Source organism: Macrobrachium rosenbergii, chromosome 50 (genome assembly GCF_040412425.1).
Source record: "Macrobrachium rosenbergii isolate ZJJX-2024 chromosome 50, ASM4041242v1, whole genome shotgun sequence".
Lineage (NCBI taxonomy): Eukaryota > Metazoa > Arthropoda > Malacostraca > Decapoda > Palaemonidae > Macrobrachium > Macrobrachium rosenbergii.
This window is the reverse complement of record NC_089790.1, coordinates 18,541,283-18,556,730: the sequence shown is the minus strand read 5'-3', so window position 1 is coordinate 18,556,730 and position 15,448 is coordinate 18,541,283. Positions and strand designations below refer to the sequence as shown.

The 15,448-nt window shown below is 36.4% G+C and overlaps 1 protein-coding gene across 2 annotated transcripts in view; it reads right to left on the bottom strand.

The window, feature by feature from the left end:
• The window catches only part of LOC136832690 (uncharacterized), a 279,608-nt gene extending 264,610 nt beyond the window's left edge, over nucleotides 1-14,998 (bottom strand). For both annotated transcript variants that reach the window (XM_067094081.1, XM_067094080.1), the window contains exons 1-2: nucleotides 14,973-14,998; nucleotides 11,809-12,363 (exon numbers count right to left, since the gene is read on the bottom strand). The gene's annotated coding sequence lies outside the window, so the exon portion shown is untranslated. The remainder of the gene's footprint in view (nucleotides 1-11,808; nucleotides 12,364-14,972) is intronic.
• Nucleotides 14,999-15,448: the final 450 nt, after the last annotated feature.

Sequence of the window (15,448 nt, the reverse complement as noted above, 5' to 3'; positions counted from 1 at the left end):
TTATAATATAATGTTAACAAATTAAAAAACTTTAAGTACAGGAGACAAAGCACTCGGCTTTCACGATAACAAAGCAACATCGTTGGAGTGTTTGAACTTCATAACCGAAATTATTTGGCAAACAAGATAAGGTTTCACCCGTGGACATTAGACACCTCTTAATTACATGAGCAGTAGGTCGGATGAATATGATTCCTGGAGTAAAATTCTGAATACCCGAAATAATGACAGGATTCGTAAAGTGTTTCAAAGAAGGATAAGTACTCATATACTTGGAGGGAAAAAACTAGGACTATCAGTTGCACGCATCTTCTCTGAAGCATGTTTTGTCCATCACTGGAAGGCAGTGACCAGTGATCATTAGTGCGATAAGCAGCAAAGGCAGTTACTTCATTGGCACAACGGTTTTCGCTTTAACTGAATCTTTTCAACCACAAGAAGAGAATTTTATAATGTATCTCTGTTATCTTCACTTCACTTATATTTCACTCCATTATAAATGGCTACGTGCAAGAATGTTGTTACGGGAAAGAATTTCTCTCACATTACATTAAATGATGAGGTCACCTTTACACTATTTTTCAGTGCTGTGTCATCGAAGCATTTTCTCATATTTCTAATTAAGCATAAATTTAGGTTAAAAACTCAAATGAATTGGAGCTAAAAGAGACAGTTATCTAGTCGAATGGTATGACATTAAATTCAACTATGTAATGCATATATTGTGGGCCTAGACCAACTATTTCTAAACGTCTAATACAACACAATATTAACACTAGGTGTAAATCTACATTATACAATCATGGCATTTCCTTTACGTTCGTTAAAGACAAGATGCGATTTTGCAAGTGGAAATGGAGAAAAAAAGATTGCAATAGTAATAAAAGCTAACTTTTTAAAACCATTTAAGCACAGGAAAAACTAAATTTCACAATCACTGCTTTCAATATTTATTTTTTTATTTACAATAGTCTATTGCACTTATTTCCTCATTTTTTTCACTTACGTTTATATATAACTTTTAATTGTGTTCATCAAATTTTCTTCCTCTTATAAATCGTCTACCGTTTTATAGAACTAGTTTTCATTTTAAAATTCTCCAGTGACCTTGTACGATATTTTTTTTACTTTCCCTACCGTTTATTTTCATTTCACTGAATCCACAACAGATCATGTATTTTATTCTATCATCTACATGATACACTTAGTACTCTAATCACACGTGCAAAACGACGAGGTCCCTTAGTCTCGAAACCTGACAAATATGTTCTCCCTAACCTTTGCCCCGTTATTCACAGCGAAGATAAGATTGCCAAGTAGCTGCTTATCGCTGATATATATATATATATATATATATATATATATATATATATATATATATATATATATATATATATATATATATATATATGTGTGTGTGTGTGTGTGTGTGTGTGTGTGTGTGTGTGTGTGTGTGTGTGTGTGTGTGTGTGTGTGTGTGTGTGTGTGTGTATGGAAACAATCAGGTGTTTCATTAGAAATAAATTTCTGACTCACATCGCGATCGAACCCAGGTCTCTCAAATGAAAGGGTCAGTTGCCCGATCCCGAAGTGAGTCAGAAATGTGTATATTATACGAGAGAGAGAGAGAGAGAGAGAGAGAGAGAGAGAGAGAGAGAGAGAGAGAGAGAGAGAGAGAGAGAGAGAGAGAGAGAGAGAGGATACCTACTAAGATGACTCACCCAAGTGCACCATTAACGAACAAGGCCACACCAACATCCTTCATCTTGTTTTTTGTTAATAAAAAAAAAAAAAAAACTAAATGTTCATACAGTGCTGCAGAAAATGACAACGCCATTTTCCCACAAGAAAATAATAACCAGACATTTTAGGAAATTCTATCTCCACGAATTCTAACAGTATGTTACATTCTAAGGACAGGCGGCAGGATAATCTGGCCTTCGAGAGAGAGAGAGAGAGAGAGAGAGAGAGAGAGAGAGAGAGAGAGAGAGAGAGAGAGAGAGAGGAAGTTATTGTCGGTAAGGAAAATAAGGGAAAAATACAAACCTTAAAAGGTCTAGCAAAGTTAGTTGAACTAACTGCTACAGCCATAGACCAGACCTACCAGAACCTAGTACTAGTACTAATATAGACCTAGCAGCTGGTAAAAACTCGTTGAGAGAGAGAGAGAGAGAGAGAGAGAGAGAGAGAGAGAGAGAGAGAGAGAGAGAGAGAGAGAGAGAGAGAGAGAGCACTTAACAAATTATAATTTTAATGAAACAAAACTCCACTTGTCTTCCTTTCAGACTAGTCATCAGACTCATCACACGAAGCAAACGGAAGGCAGCACCTTGGTGATAAAAGCAACTAGGCCTACAAGGTTTATGAAATGGCAAAACAATGCTGACGCCATACAAAATGATAGTCTAGTTAATTGCTGAACAGCAATTATTCTTTAAAAAATAACTGAGATAAGGCCATCAAATTCACAAGAAAATGATGATATTTTAACACCTCTTTGAAAGACACTGAAAATACAAATCAAACACAGTGCACAGGTACTGTTATAAATGTAGCCTACTCCTGGTATTTATATACAGAATACCATTGCTACTACTGACAATGAACCATGATTTGCAAAATAATAATGCATACCTAAGAATAGTATTATAGTTTCATGAAAAAATGACTTCCCACTGAATTAGTGTCAATTGGATAAATCTTTAATATTTCATTATTAAGTACTAAGTCGTGCTTAAAAAAAGAGAGGCCTTTCCTATATGGATATGGCATATTTTATCTCTGATTTTCATGACACTAAATTTTTTGTTCTAAACGAATAACAACCTTAAATCTATCAATACCTTATAAGCATATTCAATCTAACCTTTTTTAACAAGGTAATTCTACATAAGATTTTGCATAAAGTTTTCCAAATGAGCTTAAAAAACAATATACAGTAATTGGTGGTGATTCTTAAGGCCCACTTATAAATACCTCTCTAATAACAATGGGATGCCCACTGTGGGAACTGAGGTTTTTGGGTGGGGAAATACAAAACTAGGTTGGCCACTAACCTAGCTTGGGGCACCATAAATCATAACATGAAATACAATGATGCATCCTGACCTAACCTGGCAGCAGAATACCCCCACCCCCAATATTATTACTTGCCTAGCGCACCATAACCATACATAACATTTCTTAGCTTACATAAATCGTTCATATTTTGTCTTCTTTGTGCCTCGCCACATGCCTACCTTAATACGAAGCCTGGTCTATGTTTCCTACCGTTCCCCATTATTGTTAAGCTTATGGTGGATCGTCGTACTGGTAAATAGTCCTTCTATTAATATGCCCTACGTGTTTCCTTTCCCAACATGTTCTTAAACTTACCGACTTACCCGGTACTGCGACCATAGGTTAATGAACTTTTCCTTAAATAGGTCTATGTTGCAAATAACAATGATATTATAGCAACTTACACAGGACATGATACCCTAGGTTAGGTTAGGTCAATAAAAGTTAGGCTAGGGAGCATGCCTGTAAGTATACACACTTTTGTAAACCTATTAAGAGTGCTTTCACTTCTCCAAATCTCAGTCTGGTAAAGTTACGGAGTAGGCCTAGCCTATATCTTACCTACCATAACAATAGTTTTTCCGAGTTAAAAGAGTAAAAATAATGTTGGGTAAATTAAAACCTGTGGCTACCCTCTTAGGCCTACGTATTCTAATCTTAAAATTAATTGCCTTTACATAATCGTCGTATCCCGTGAGGTCAAAATCGCACCCAAAGCTGTAAGAAAGGCCTTTGCCTAGGCCTAATTCGTTTTAAAATCACATACCTTTTAGGCCTAGGTAGGCTAACCATCACAAATCCGTAATTTCTTACAAGTGGGGTATTTATAAAGTCTATCGTTTCAGTTTACAAACACAATATGTACACAATATTCACCGTAATAAAAAAAAAACAGTCGACGAGACACGATACATTTGTTGGTAAACAAACAGTTAACAAAGATGAGGGGTAACTGACCTAAAGAATATTGTGGGGTACGAAAATTATCACTCATTTTTTTACTCTCTACACTCACTATTAGACTCAGCTCGAAAGCTTATTTCCTTTAACTCACGTATATAATCTTATAATATATAAACAGGGTCTTGTAATACAGTAACGGACCTAGAGAAAATTGTGGGAGACGAAAATTATCAGTAATTTTTTCGCTCTTTATACTCACTGTTAGACTCAGCTCGACATTTTTTTGTTTGTTAACGTAGGTATGTAATCTTACAATAAATATAATGGGGTCTTGTAACACAGTTTTACCGCAAAAGATAATTGATGTATTTTAGTTCTAACTCTCGAGAATATATAGCGAAGCTTTGGCTCGTATAAATGACCTACGATAATCGTGGTTAAGAAGTATGTTTAACCGCATATTGACAGCTTTTATTGAAGCCATACTGAGCAATGACAAAGTTAATACTTACTTAACCAACGGTAAGCTATTTAAAATTGGTTTTGATAACTAATTGATTTGAACAATACTCACAGAAGAGTCTATCCCTCATCGAAAGTGGCTGGGTTTACCTGCAGAGGTAACTGAAGGCTTAAAAATAGCGGAGCATTGTGAGTAAAGCTTTCGTCGTATACGTTTCAATATTGTGATATACTTTTCTAAAAAAAAATCATGTATGTTTTGATTGATATGTATATGTCACATGTCTTGGGTAAACAAATAGCCATGAAGGCAATATGAATAAAAGTGGAATATAGTATCTGGTCATATGGTAGCTGGTTTTATATAGCTATGCAAATCCCATGTTTGCTTACGCGACATCCTAAATTGTAGGCTATGTAGGCCTATGTCTACGATCAGGGACATAATTATGCAAATGATTCACAGGTGCAGGTTCCGTAATGATCCAGAATATCTAACATTTTTTCAATCAGAATTTTGTATAATTATCTTTCTTCAAAAGCGTGAAACATGAAAACGTTGGAACAATTAAAAATTATTATTTCAAAAACCACTTTACAAAGTAAATACGTGAGTGGAATGATGACAGACCATCTTTTACAGCAAAAAAGGCTACACATATTACATATTAAATTCTGAACAAATGCAGTGGCAGAATTTTTAGACTTAAGAGATGAGTCAGGGAATAAAAACTCTTGAAAACAGACAAAAAACGAATGTGATACTCATCATATTCATCGTACCCTCTAAAGCCGAGTGGAGCAAAGACCCTCTGTGAAATTCCGCCACTTTTGTATATCCTCTACAGCGCAGTTTTCTGCATTAGGACACAGAGCACAAATACCCAAAAACCACTGTCATTTCCAAATTGAAAATAGTCTTTATATATGAAATGATAAACACCTTATTCACGCGTTAGTTAGCAATGCTAATGTAGCTGGTACTTAATAAGGGAGTAATTTTCAGCTCTCAAGAGGCCTGAAGTTACAAGCATACAGAAGTACGGGCCACGGCACGGCAGAAAACTAATTTTTTCCTCCCACTCAGAAGCCATTCCCACGTATGTGCCTACTCGCTGTCAGCTTCAAGGACACTTTTAGAAAAAGCTCTTGAACATGACAGTGTCGCTGGCATGGTAAATAACTATTCCACCTGATATATGTGAATATTAATGCAACTGCAATTTAAATGAGTGAATAAGCTTCGGCCTTCGGGCAGTTTGAAATTGCATCCAAGTTATTTCCAAGGTAAAGTTATTTTGATATCAAGGGGTGTTTGTGGCATAATATTCCGGATTATTAAAAAATGTCACGTGTGAATTATTTACAGAAATACATACACGCACACATACAATACACGCACACACATATACAGTACAGTATATATATATATATATATATATATATATATATATATATATATATATATATATATATATATATATCAATAATGACGAAGATGATCATTACCAATAATCATTTTCATTATTATTGTGTGTATTGTATTGCCTCTAATATGTATATTCCATGTATATGGGCCTGAGCTTGAAATAAAGGGTATTATTATTATTAGTTTAACACCTCCCCTGCCGTGTGTGCTATCATATTACATAACCCTGGGATTATGGCATCATTCAGTCTTTCTTTTTGGTATCTTTGATAAAATTTGACCAAGAGAAACCTCAAGCACAGTGATTTTTGCCAAGCGGTGACAGCTATTCTCTCTCTCTCTCTCTCTCTGATAAGCTATTTAAAAAAAAAAAATAATTAAATGTCACGGAAAACTACAGCAAATAAGGAAGTGATTTTTAAATAGAAATTATAAACGAGGCATTATTGTGTAGCTGCGATCATAATATAATGCAAGACAAGAAAGTGGACAAAGTTCTTGTTTGAAGAACTCTACGGGAAAACATAGAACTTTTCACATTATTATTATTATACAACACCTTCTAAAAAAACATAACAGACATCTCACACGTCTCGAACTCTCGCCCTACCCGCGCAACAACTTCTCGCTGCTGGGAAGAAAGGGCGTTGGGTCGGGTATGATACATGAAACATACGCTACCGGGGTCTAAGCGATGTCAGGCAGGGCAGCCGATCGAGACTATAGGTCTACCCCAAAGCCAAAATCAAAAGTCCTTTAAAGAAGGCATCGTGCTTACCCCATACAAAAATGGGAAAAAGCACGTTAAAAGAAGAAGAAGATTATTATATATTATATTATTATTATTATATTATTATTATATTAAATTTTTTTACTTTCTCAACACACAGAGCCCAACCCGCGTTAGAAAGTATAAAAGTGTTTATAAGTATAAAAGTATGTCATTATAATTTTTCAACTCGTGACTGTTCCAAAAATATATCATTGTCGTCCTTTCAAAGGAATTTTAAGAGTATATACAGACGTGCTATCTGTATACTGACATGCTACTAGTATACAGTATAGCATAGATTAATATGACATTGGTAAAAATGATAACATTCACCTTACATTATCTGATAGCAATTTTTATAGACTATCAATTACCAGATTATCTCACTTAATAGCCACGATAATATTTATTGAAAAAATTAGATGAGGACACTGAAAATTAAATAAACAGAGAGAGAGAGAGAGAGAGAGAGAGAGAGAGAGAGAGAGAGAGAGAGAGAGAGAGAGAGAGAGGGGGTTGGGAGGTCCTTTCCCCAACTCCCGTTAGATGTCTCTACTGTCTAGAATAGACAGCGGACAGTAATGACGATAGTTTCGCCGCAATCCCGCCTCTTCTAGCGGAAGCGGAGGCGCTATTATCGCCGCTGGAATACGGAGAACTTGTGACGAAATTCCTTTCCTTTGTTCGGAGGAGATCTGGTCCTTATGCTGTTTTTATTTCAATTAACCTATTCCTGTGTCTCAGAGCTTACGCCATTTTTTCCTGACAGTAACGAAGGCAGTATTGCTTCTCAGGAATATTTATAGGCTTTCTTCTAAAGAGCCACAAGGAGGTTTTACATACACACACACACACACACACAGAGAGAGAGAGAGAGAGAGAGAGAGAGAGAGAGAGAGAGAGTTTCCTCCAACATAGGTGGCTCAGGAGAATTGACAAAATAACGTACAGAAAGCTTCCATAATTTTAATTGTTTCATACACCTACATGTTAGGCTCATCGGCAGCTAGCTTTATGCGTCTTGTGTTTTCCTGTACATTAAACCCCTTCCTGTCAAGTTACAACCTTCCCCTCTCTTTCACATTCAACACCAACACTTGATTTCTATAAAGGAGAGTTGGTCTACAAATCTCTTCAAAGATGCCTGTCTTGGCTTTCACGAACACTTCTAGTTTCTCTCCAGTCTTTTGTGAACACTGCTGCCGTCCTTGCTTCAGTTAGGCGCATTCTGTACCCTTTCTCTCTGCATGTACATGCCATTTCTATATCCACCCACTTGTTTTTATTCTCTCTTTGTATCCTCCTATTCACAGTCACTCCCCGCTGACTGGATGACCCCGTCATGAAATTTTACATACTCCTCATCCACTCCTTACAACTCCGTAGGCTACACCCTAAACTCTAGAGTCACCATATTCCATCCATTACCTCCTTCAGTGCGTTTCTCAACATTATTAAATCAAAATCTCATTGTCATGATTACATTTAAAGATACATTTTCACCCAATCCACTCCAACTTGAGCTTATATCGATCTTGAATTATCCTTCAACCAAATAATATAGGTAGGTCTACAATTGTGTATATAAATCTAAAAACAAAAAGTACAATGCAATCTGCAAGAGACAGAGTGGACGGGTCCACTCACGAGCGTAACGACAAAACAAAAAACTCTGCAATGGCGCCAGCAGAATAACAGGTGGTTTAGACAACGGCCTTTGAGGTAATGGGCTACACATAACGGTGGGCCTGTTTTAGGGGGGGAACGGGTAGAAAGAGACATTGGTTCCTTTCTGGATAGGTAGAAGGGTGGGGGTGCGGAGGGGTTCCTTTCTGTCATGATGGGGAGGAGCCACCCCATGGAACAGCAGGCGCGTTCGATTGTAATTCTTCATTTATCTTTTATATTTTTATTCACTCATTTACTTTCCGTTTCTTCACGTGAGATCGTCGCGTAGAGACAAATGATTTCTTTTGTTTCTTATTTTTTAAATTTTTACCTCTGGCAAGGAAAATCGCCCTGGGGCGGATTTGAAAATATATAAAAAAAACCGATCTCTTAATCATTTTGCGGTTTAACATATCCTTCACGAATATTAGCACTATAAAAAAGAAGGCGCCTATTGTTTTCTTAGCGGTGGCGGAGAGTAACCACAGTTATTGCAAAATAAGTTTTCGTCTTGGTCAAAGTCGTTCGTACTTGAAGTTAAAATGGACGTGAATTCTTTTCTATTTTCTTTTCTTTGACGTCTGAATACAGGTAGATTGTTCCACTATATATATAAGTAATATGAATTAATAAAAATAATTCATCTTACTAATAAATAATAATGATAATGAGAGAAATTGCAAATAGTTTCTAAAACCTCGAATAACACTAAAACTGATTGCTTTTGGTGATATTTCTCACGAAAATGATAATGCCAAAAACTGCATAGAGTATCTAAAACTTCAAATGAAACAATAAACTGGTGGCTTTTGGTAATGTTTCTCACGAAAAACGCTAATCAATCTTGAGACGAAGAGTAACAGAACGAAACACCACAAAAGCTGAAACGATCTCAGAAACGTAGAACAATGAGTCTAAGGTATTTATCAAGTCCTCACAAAACAAGGACTTCTGGCAGTAGTCAGGTACAAACCTGAGAATGATTAGTCTTTTTTCTGTTATTTATTTATTTTTTTAATCCTTCAATTCTCCGCCGTTACGTAAAGACAAAGGAACGAAATACGTACCGTCCCATTCTCAATCTTTTCACTGTCTGTACGGCACTGCTGTTGTTGTTAATTGTCCTTCTTCTTCAAAACTTAGTCCCTAAATTTTGGTCCCTATTTTTGACGAGCTTTTTTCCAGGTGTTTCTAACGTTCGCTGAACGCCTTACTTGGTAATTCAAGTCTTATTATTTAGTGGAAATCATTTCCTGCTTTTAAGTATCCTTTCTTTTCTTAATTTGTTAATTATGAGCGCTGTCGACCCCAAGTAAAAGTAGTTTCACTCCATGTTGCTGCTGCGGTTGTGACCCGAGATTAGGTCATCTGGTGAGTGAATGTGACAGCAGAAGCTGTAAAAGAAATCATTTAAACGAGAAAAAATCTCCGATGACATCAGCACGTACGTTTAAGTTAACTATAATGGTTTTAACAGCCAATCAAAATTCGTGACCTAAAAATATTTGTGCATTTCTTGCTAAATGTTACGGCGAACTCTCATATTTTGTTATAATTCTAGTATGGCCTGTTTTATCGAAATAGTTATGATCGATTAAATGAGCGTTCGTCCATTTCTAGTATTGAATGCAAAAATCAGATAAGTTTATGTGTCAAACTGTCGTAACTATTTTTTACAATCCAGTACGTTAAGTTAGACATAATTCGTTCTTAATGACGAGTATAATATTGAATACAGATAATCAAGAAAACACATCTTCAAATATGTGTAATCATATGTAAGACATTTTGTTTATTTTTATTCTTAAACTCCGAACTACATCATTAATACTGACTCTTGCGCGCAAAAGTTATTTTGTGTAATTAAGTTTCAGAAACACGTTTCACCCAATTTGCACGGCGTCTTCGATTTTTTGTGTGATTGGTTTCAAAAATGGGTTTAAGATCAATGTTGACGAATCCTGTGGATTGAAGACGCCATTCAGGTTTGGTGAAAAGATTTCAGAAACAATGTAACAAAGGAAAAACCTTCAAGATATACCCAATGGCAAAGTTCCTGGAATGTTTTTAAAGAAGCAAACTGTTATTCGAAAATGTTTGTTTAAGCTGCATTAAGAAGAAAAACACTTGAGACATCGCTACCTTTAATCGTACGTATGTGTGAAAAAACTAAATAAAAACAAAAACACTAAAGTAAATACGGATCATCTAAAGAATCAAGGCAACAAAGAATAATGTACATAAGGGTATACAGCAACTTTCACTCTTAACCTGCCTTGACATCTCTCTAAGTTTCCTTTACCATGCTATAAAGCATGTATCTGTGAGTAAGCTAAGTCTGTATCCACATCCTTTCTATTTATTAATCAGAAAGAACTCATATAGTTCCTGCTTCCTTAAATTCCTTGTAAAAGCAGCTCAGAAAAAGCTTAAAATCTGCAGAAGTGAAAAGCCACAGTTACGGATTTCAGCAGAGGTGAAGTACTAAGCCACAAAAAAGTAAACGAAGACAGTTATAATTGCAGTTTTAATTGCACCTGAAAACGAAAGTCTCCATCGCCATTATCTTCATCTCTTGATGTCGGAGGAGCTGGAGTACCGCAGGGGTCGATACTGGTGCCCCGAGCGATTCTCATCTGCATAATCTTATGCTAAAGGCATCACGTGTACGAACAGTCAGTGTCAAGTATATAACTGTTCACATGCGATAGTGTCATTCCTTTATATCAAGATACAGGAGCAAGTAGCTATTTACAAAAAGTGATAAGTCTCTAGATATATACAGTAATAATACAACACATACAGCATGCATCCTCATAAGCAATGCATCAGGACCTGATCTATACACTGAGTTACTCAGCTCTATCTTGCACACACACTCTAGCTCTTTCATTTCCATAGATTTTCTGATGCCAACTAACCAACTCTTTCCCAGCCTTCTTCTCCCCGTTTCTCCTAGCGCCTCCGAATATCCAACCTTTTCACCAATCTGTCCTCTCCATTTTCCCAACATGATCTACCAGTCTCATAACACTCTGAACCACCCTTTCCTCTATACTAACCTTTTTACCATTTTTTCCTACATATCTCCATATATTCTCCCTATTTCAATTTTGTTTACAAGTCATATAGCCTACTATACAAACATGTCAACAGCTTTTTCAACCCTTTTCCTGATTCTAGCCTTTAGCATCCTCACTTACTTCTACACCTTGAATGTCTGCTCTTTAACCCTGGCCTATTTTCCATCTATTTTCTCCCTATATTCTCTACTCACTTCCTCATGAAATTTGATTATTTTTTGTAGCCACTCAATGCCAAAACACCCATCTCCCTTTCTTTAAATAAATAAAATACCATATTTTTATTCTCTTCTGCACCACACCACATAAGTTTAAACCTTCAATAATAGTATTCTATTCTCCTTCTGGCGATTTCCACATAATGGAGAAGATAAAAACTATTTCTCTTCTCCCAGCAACCCAAAGTCAAATTATAAAGGGTACACACATACCTTTCCGTTATGAAGTCCCAGAATCCTTTAGCCGTGTTTTGAAAACGTTGCTAGACCAATCTGACCTTAAGCCAGCGTGAGAAATGCTTGGCCATCAGCTGGTATAGGTCGTATTTGCCACTTTCTAATCCAAAACGCTTTTAAATGGTCGTTAAAGCCACAGCTGTATCAACAATTATAATTATTCATGATACATTGTTTGTGAATTTAAGTCTCGAGTTGGAAAAGGTGGATTATAAACACGCACTGAGTCAAACAGTCAGTTTTCCACGACGGCACAACGTCACATTATTACTTCTGACAAACATATCTCTCATCTTCACGGCTAAATAATATTTTCACTCTGACTTTACTGGAGGACTAAATATATTTCAAGTGTTCCTTCACTTCCCGAGCTTTTGTTAATCCCCACGAATTGCGGAGTCAATTTCGAAGTGTTCTGCTGACTAGGCAAAATTCTCACAATTGACATCCTACAAAGTTCACGATTCTTGATAAGTTAGTTCTCCGGGATTCCGCTTCAGGTATTTTATAGCTGACATTTTCTCTGTATTACTAATATAAAAATTTCCATAAATCTCTTGAGGGACATACTTCCTGGCGTTACTACACCAATGAACAAACACACGCACAAAAACAAAACTTATATTTACGAATGAAAAGCTAGTAGAAGAATTTTTCAGTACTTCTTTGGTTCAGCAACAACGTACTTCTAAATTGCATGACTTAATCACAATTTATTTTATTTGCATACCACACACATAATAATGTATACATATATATATATATATATATATATATATATATATATAAATATATGTGATATGTATATATATATATATATATATGTATAAACGTATGATATATATATATATATATATATATATATATATATATATATATATATATATATATATATATATATATATATATATATATATATATATATATATATATATATATATATATATATATATATATATATATATATATATATATATATATACATACCTCCATTTGCACACACTCGCTTCCTGAATACTGGCGCCCTTCCTGTTCAGTACCTCGCCGGCATAATTTATCCAATGCTCTCTATACCTCGTCTTCATTCTCCCACATTATCAAACCCTCTCTAAACTCTGGACTTTCACCTCACCTATGCGGACCTCATAAGGGAGATTTTGCTAAACACTCCTTTGACATGTTCCAACATTGGATTCCATATATATATATATATATATATATATATATATATATATATATATATATATATATATATATATATATATATATATATATATATATATAATACCTATGTACACATTCATACATACAGGCCTACTTTTTGGTAAATGTATGTACATAGCAAGAATATATATATATATATATATATATATATATATATATATATATATATATATATATATATATATATATATATATATATTCAAGTACCCATATGCTTGCTCATCCGAATGAAAACATGTTAGTATTCAACTTCAAGAAAATCATCTTTTCCTTACAAGCAGAAACCATTTACTCCTTCGTTCTAACGTCATTTGATATCCTTTTAAATTAAAGTTTCTTTAAGTATTTTCACGAACAAACCATTACCTGTTCCCTTTGCCTTCAACACTGCTCTCTGTAGTGGACAGTTCTTCTCTCGAAAGGGCCACCACTCTTGAGAAAATAACCAGAAAGTACTTCTTTCTTCTTTTAAAAAGCATATGAGGATTAAAATTTTACCCAGTAGAAACGGCAGAGCAACCAGTAGTAGACCAAATTGAAAATACAAAGTTCATTGGCTACTTCAGTTCAGTTCTGCGTGACTAAACGTCATCGGAGTGACCAGCCTTAATCCTACGTCAGTGGGAGATTTATCATATTTCCTTTTCAAATTAAAGTCAATTGCCGATGACGGGAACGCTACGCTGAAATTTGAGAGTGACTGAGCCAGAGGCCGTGACAGTAAGCTTTTCCAGCACACTCATACATACTCACTTATATATCATCCAGTTTTCCTACAGTTTTTACGCTACCAGCAGAGAGTACGTTCTGCAAGCGCCAATCTCTCTGTCACCAAGGGATTTACTGCCATTAACTAAGCACTCCCCTCCCATGGGGTGCATGAAAGAAGCAATTGTTGGTACTGTCGTGGTACATATCATTCGTGACAGTAAGCGTGAGTAGAAACAAGGTTAACGTACATGAAAAGATAGATCAGTGATTTAAGCAACTAATGTAATGGAAGTTTTCGACGCTAGTGTGCATCCACTATTCAGGAGAGAGTGGACTCGCGTGCCACTACAACGATGACAATTCCTGCTCATGACTTTAAAGAAAACTTAAATAGATAAAAATATATAAAATTAAAGAGGGCAAATGTCTCCCGTTTCTTTTTTTAACACGCAATGCAATCAGAAAACGTAAAGGAAAATCTGTTTTCAAAAGAACATGTCTTACTGCGAGATACATCCACAAACGAAAACATATGATTCTTTTCTTATAGCAGCAGTCATTTAGACGGGACGGTAATCTCGTTACTCCTTCGACTTCCGGACATACAGGCCAACAGACCTTCGACGTACCCTCGTTCTAGATTGTTACCACGCTATTTTATTGATCTGACACGGTCACCAAGGAAAAGATAACGGGTTTTCCACCTCGAGAAGTCATATGAACGGAGCACAAATGCGTCAATTCAAGCATTCAGTCGTTTGATACTATAACATTCATGTTCGATACTATAGCGACCATTGTAAACAAAGATGCCAATCGGAGTAGGCACGGAAGTCGCCCGATTTATCATGTCATGCTGTTCGCCCACGAGGACGAAGGACATACACCTTGGTTTCCAGGTCGGAGAGACGAGACCCTGGCAGACTGGGCCAAGTTAAGGAAATTACGTAACGAAATCTAAACAATGTGGTTGGCAGGCACAAGGGGGTACAACACGGTCCCTGGGCCACTATCAGCGACTGTTATTAGTCCCACACCCCCTCGTGAAATCTCGGTTTTTCCCGTTGCCCAGATGATTTCCAGCCGTGACTTCGGAAGATCCATGAAGGCGGGTCGCTGTCAAGCAGACATCGCCTATAATAACGATGAAATTTTTGGAGAATCGTCTACGCTGCGATATCTTTGCCGCGCAATGAATTACACACCAGCTCGTATCTTCACGAATCTGTTGACACTGTAGAGGAATGCCACACTGCGTCGGTCTGGAAGGTGGCACACGCGCCCTGGACTCGGCTGGTGTCTGGACTCAATGAAAACGGTTCCAGGCCGGTATGGAAGAAAACGGTCAATTCTCTCTACTGCACAAGGGGTGGAAGAGAATGAGTACTTGCAGGTGGCGGTTTACCTGAGATTTATGCTTGCCTGTTGAAGTGCCCACTTCGCCTTGCACTCGAAACGAACACATGCATGTCGGTGACTGAGGATGCACTTCAAAATCTGCCGCCTACTGCTAGCAGAAAATAATATTTAGTCCTATTTCCACTTTTTTTCACTTATCCCAGTTGTATCAAGCCCAAGGAAGCTCCTACATCTTTAAATACTGTACGTTGTTACTTTGGATGTGTACCTATATCCGTAATATTTCCATGTGACGTGCAGTACACATTTAATGTTAGAGAAT